The 5432-nt window shown below is 35.3% G+C and overlaps 1 protein-coding gene across 1 annotated transcript in view; it reads left to right on the top strand.

Annotated features, from left to right (window-relative positions):
* Window positions 1–4866: 4866 nt before the first annotated feature.
* The window catches only part of LOC107664039 (cysteine-rich secretory protein LCCL domain-containing 1-like), an 8116-nt gene continuing 7550 nt past the window's right edge, over window positions 4867–5432 (top strand). Inside the window, exon 1 of the mRNA XM_016454484.1 lies at window positions 4867–5058. The gene's annotated coding sequence lies outside the window, so the exon portion shown is untranslated. The remainder of the gene's footprint in view (window positions 5059–5432) is intronic.

The following is a 5432-nucleotide window of genomic DNA, read 5'->3' as shown; positions in this document are numbered from 1 at the left end:
TATTTTCATTTTTGGGTGAACTATTCCTTTTACAAGACAAGCATTTTCAAAAAGTGCCTTCGGGCTAATGATTTGTAATACACAAAGGTTTCCTTGTGCTGTAAACCAAAAAGGCAGTTTACAGTACAGTGTGCTCTCAATCTTATGAATATTCTTGACTGTGTCAGAGTCTTTTCTCTATAGCACCCTTTGTGAAGTCATTATATTGCAGAGCTCTTAGAAGTCAAAAATACTAGTAGGACTGACCTAAATGACTAAATATACAGATACATTTCATTGAGTATAACTGATATTAAGATATGATAATAGGCTTTGGTACAGTCATGTACTGAAGAAAAAACTGGTTAGTTAAAATAGTGAATCATTCTTTTTATTCTCAAAGTTTTTTGTGTCCTATATTATTCAAAAAGGGGATAGGTTATGTACACAGTCATTTAGAGCTTGCTATGCAATCACATTTGGAGAGATATCTTTGGAGTCAGTATAAAGCAAGCTTACACACACTCAATCACTCGTTCACTGTTTAAACAAAGAAACTATCTATTTCAGAAAAAACATCATTAATATTACATGAAACATGATGTGATCTGCAAAGAAATGGTATTTAACGGTTTACAGAGTAGACATGGAGAAGGAAAAGAAATCATGAAGCAATAGTACCAAATGCCTTGGATATTTTCTTTCTATTTTTCTGGCAAACACTATGGGAAACATGGAAAGGAAGAGAATAGTATGCTTTCATGCTGAGAAGAATGAATGGGTCGAGTGTTTGTTGTCCAACGCTTTCTTTCACTGCACTGCAGAATGCTAGTTCATTACTAATGATCAAACAGTGTTGGACATCAAACACTGAGCTCATTACATTAGGTCAAGACCAGACTCTCAAAGTTTGGACTTTTCTACATTTAACAAATTCTAGACACATACTTTTTTTTTTTTAATGGAAATAAATCCTTTGTCCACAAAATTGTCTCACTTACTGGTTATTTTATGTTCCTGTAGCTGAAAAAAGTAAAGCATGGCACTACTAGCACCAAAGTTATGGGTTCAATTCCAGTGAAATGCATGAACGGGTAAAATGTACACATCAAAAGAATATTTTACCCAAAAATGAAAGTTTGCTTAAAATTTACTGACCCTCAGGCCATCCAATCAAGATGTAGATAAGTTTTAGGAAAAATTTAGCATTATGTTCCTCAACCCTTGCTTACCACTGGGAGTGAATGGGTGCCGTCAGACTCCAAGTCCATCAATAAACATCTCATACACTGCATGTTTGTGATAAAGTCTATCGTGAAGCGTGAAGATATTAAAACCGTTGCTTCTGGTTAAAATAGGAGTCCTCTATCCAAAATATTGCATTGAAAAATGGAAAAAGTCATCACCCAAAAATGAAAATTCTCTCATTAATTACTCACCCTCATGTCCAAACCCGTATGACCTTTGTTCATTTTTGGAATACAAATTAAGATATTTTTGATGAAATCCGAGAGCTTTCTGACCCTGCAGGCCCAGAAAGTTAGTAAGGACATCGATAAAATAGTCCATGTGACATCTGTGTTAAAATAACTACTTTATTCAACAATTTCTTCTCTTCCGTGTCAGTCTTTGATGCGTGTTCATGAGAGTACCATGACGCATGCGTGTGCATTCTTCTGCTTGCAAACAAGGTGCAGCACATCTGGGTTCTACGTCAGAATGCCGTTTCCTGCATCAGCAGCATCATACGCATCTGTCATGGTATACTCTCGCATGAGTATAAAATTAAGGTTGAACCACTGATGTCACATGGACTATTTTAACAAAGTCCTTACTACGTTTCTGGGCCTTGAACGTGGTAGCTGTCTATGCAGGGTCAGAAAGATCTCGGATTTTATCAAAAATATCTTAATTTGTGCTCTAAAGACGATTGAAGGTCTTACGGGTTTAGAACGACATGAGGGTGAGTAATTAATGACAGAATTTTCATTTTTGTGTGAACTATGCCTTTAAAAGCCTAAATGATGGATTTGTTTCTTTCAAACATGCAGCTTTTCACTTCCCAAGACGTTAATTGATGGACTGGAGTCATGCCCATTACTTGTGGATCATTGTGATGTTTTTATCAACTTTTTGGTCTTTCATTCTGACGGCACCCATTCACTGCAGAGGATCCATTGGCATGCAAGTGATGTAGTGCTAAGTTTCCTCAAATCTGTTCAGATGAAGAAACAAACTCATCTGCATCTTGAATGGCCGGACCGTGAGTTCATTTTTGGGAGAATTGTTCCTTTTATGCTATTGTGTGCATTTTACAGTGATGTACTGTGTAACACATCTTTTAAATGTATATGCATTTTGTACAGCAGATATGGTTGTTTTTTATGTATGTGATACTATCAGTTCCAGAAATGGTGCTAATGTTAATACAATCTTAACATGACTGTTTTATGATCAGCCATCATATTGATGCTCATGGATAGATTAGTTATATTTTCTTCTGGTGCACAGATGAGGTCTGTGCTGATCGCTCTGTGTTTATATTCCACTTTTATACACATTTATTTCTTTTTTTTTTTTTTAAAGTCTTTTACATCAGGGTTTTTCCAAGGTCCTTAAACATAAAACATTCAAGCTATCTTTTGGTAATGAAAAGACGTAAGAAATTTTTATAGCTGTCTGTGTATTTTCAGTAGCAGAAACCACTCTGAGGTTTTTGTAATGATAATGTTGAATGCATTTTCAACATTTTTATTTGGTCATATAAAGTTTTCATATGTTGAGTTATATTTTATGTTGTTGTGTGCCTGATGCTTTTACCTATTTAGATTGGCAATCCATGATAAATGATCATGGAATGGTGCTCTTATATGCCAATGATTGTTACTCTGAATTTGATTTGCTTTACATAATGTTGCTATGGTTACACTTACATGACCTCAGATTGTGACCTCTCCCCAACTCCACTTACTTTTTTATAGTTCTCTGGAAGAGAGGATGTGCATCTAAACTATTAAATGGTATAATCTCATATTAATTATATATAATACATTATTTGTGCCAGAATATTGTACCAAACAGTTCTTTCAATTGGTGCCTCATTGAGATGATTATTAACTGACATTTGTTGTTCATTCACAGCGTATAGTAGCGGTGTTGTATTCTTCTCTCTTTTTTTCTTTTAAATAAGAGATAGGTATATCGAATGCCCTCAAATCTCACTACACACAAGATAGCACATATTGTGCTGAGTTTATTTATTTCAGCCCAATATGCAGTTTTTTTTGTTTTTGCAGAAAATATACTAATAAAGAAGTCTTTACTACTTGGAAGTGTGTGTGTTTTGGGGTACAGTTTACATGAGGTTGACACTGCATTTAAAACATTGCTTTTGCAAATACAGAACATGACATTTCTTCGAGTTCAAGAGATGTACTGAGTTCATTTGTAAACACATTTCTAAGATTTTTCTGGCACATGTTGCTTATTGTTTCAGTGTCTTTCAGAGGCTGCTGCACTACATGGCCTTTATTGATTGTGTAAACGTGTGTCTATGAAGCTAAATGGTTCCAGATTTCCTGGACAGTTCTTCAGCGCTGCTCCCCATCCACTTTCCAGATTTTCTTTTGTATTATTTCTTTTTTTGTTTACCACTTGTGTAGCTTCTATTATATGCCTTTCTATTCTGTTTCTGATGAAAAATTCAGAGCTGTCCTCAGATCTACAGGCCTCAAAAATCTGAGTTTCGAGACACCTGAAAATAATCCTGATCACTGTGCAAGACTGATCTGCTGAAAACATTCTCAGCATTTCTGCTGATTAAGCTGAAATATGAGAAATAGTGAACCAATAGTATGTTTGCTCAGGGAAAATATAACACACCCTTATTTTTATTTTGCAGACCATCAATATTGGCAATGGATGTAAGCAGAAAGAAATTGAAAGACTCCCCCTCACCACCACCAAATAACAAACATAACAACCCAGCTCCCTCAGCAAAATATAGGTCAGAACCACTGCATACATTAACTGGGCCTGCTGAAGGCTCCCCAACCAACCTATACACAGAAATGACCATCTTTTTGACGTCTTAAGACATTTTTTTTTTTTTCACCAATTGCATGACTTCTTCCACAGATGCACACATTGTAATGTATACATCTAAAGAGAAGTTTTAACTCTTTCTCTACTAAGATTACAGGAGAAGTACCTGGTATTATGAGATTTTGCCAGATATACCAGATTATTAAGTGATAAATTAAGCTTCTCATTTTAAAATTCAAGCTGAATCAGATGTGTTACGTATAAATAAATCCATATAGTTGTTCAGCCTAAATTTCATGCTTGTGGAGAGCATTCCGAGTTCACGGAGTTCAAAGCTTTTCATCCATATAGTGAAGGCTTGAAAAAAATCACTCAATGCTGCCATCTAGTGTTTGTTTGGTCTATGACACAGTATCACAATACTGTTCATTGTTGTCCGATAGATAGATAGATAGATAGATAGATAGATAGGTAGATTTAGATTTTCATGTTTTATGTCAACTTTCCATGGACATAATGATTTTTACAAACTATACAATATACTGTTCTATCCCGTAAACCTAACCCTCACAGAAAACGTTCTGGATAAAAGAAGAAAAAAAAAACTACAGTTGATCAAAAATGCCCCCAAAAGGTCAAACATTTCAGATTTTATCTTTGTAGGGGGCATTTGGTCTGCCTACCACACGGACACAAATAAAAATAGCATTAATGTTTATTGACTAGATGCGCAGACCAGAAATACAGAATACTTATATTTTCACCGGTGTATATGATTCGGTGGGTGTGTCGATGTGGTTGTGGGCGTGGCTTAAAAGTTCACTATAAAATAAATAAGCAGCCTCACAAATTTAAACATTTGAACGTACACTACTTTGCCTCGCAATGACTCATTATGACTCATCCATAAAGAAACTTCAAGCAGATCAAAACAGGGGGACACGTGTATTTGAAATAGCCTACATAAACAGCAGTGAATAACTATTTCAGCCAGTCAACACCGGAGCTAAACATCCACGCGCAGAACGGCAAAAGGTAAAATGCTGCTTGATTTCAGTAAGAATAACACTTAACATTTATTTTAAAATATGTCATAGAAATTGATGCTACTACAAGTGTTATAAGGGCAACTCTAGTAAAGATAATTTATTTAAAAGTAGCATTAGAGTCACTACAGACTTCAAAGGCTTGTGTGATTAGTTTTAATGACCGTATGAAATATTGCATGTGTGTGGCAAAAGGCGTACACAAGTCTTTGACAAGTGAGAAACAATCAGCTCAGTTGTGAAAATGCTGAAACTACACTTTTCAATCAGGCTTGTGTGCACTGATCTATTTCTGAGCATCCATGCAAATGAAAATGCACACAAATAATTATTGTGTTGTATTACGTTATGTAAAAAAAAATC

Source organism: Sinocyclocheilus anshuiensis, unplaced genomic scaffold (genome assembly GCF_001515605.1).
Source record: "Sinocyclocheilus anshuiensis isolate Anshui unplaced genomic scaffold, SAMN03320099.WGS_v1.1 scaffold23, whole genome shotgun sequence".
In the NCBI taxonomy this organism is placed as follows: Eukaryota; Metazoa; Chordata; class Actinopteri; order Cypriniformes; family Cyprinidae; genus Sinocyclocheilus; species Sinocyclocheilus anshuiensis.
This window is presented reverse-complemented; position numbering and strand designations above follow the sequence as displayed.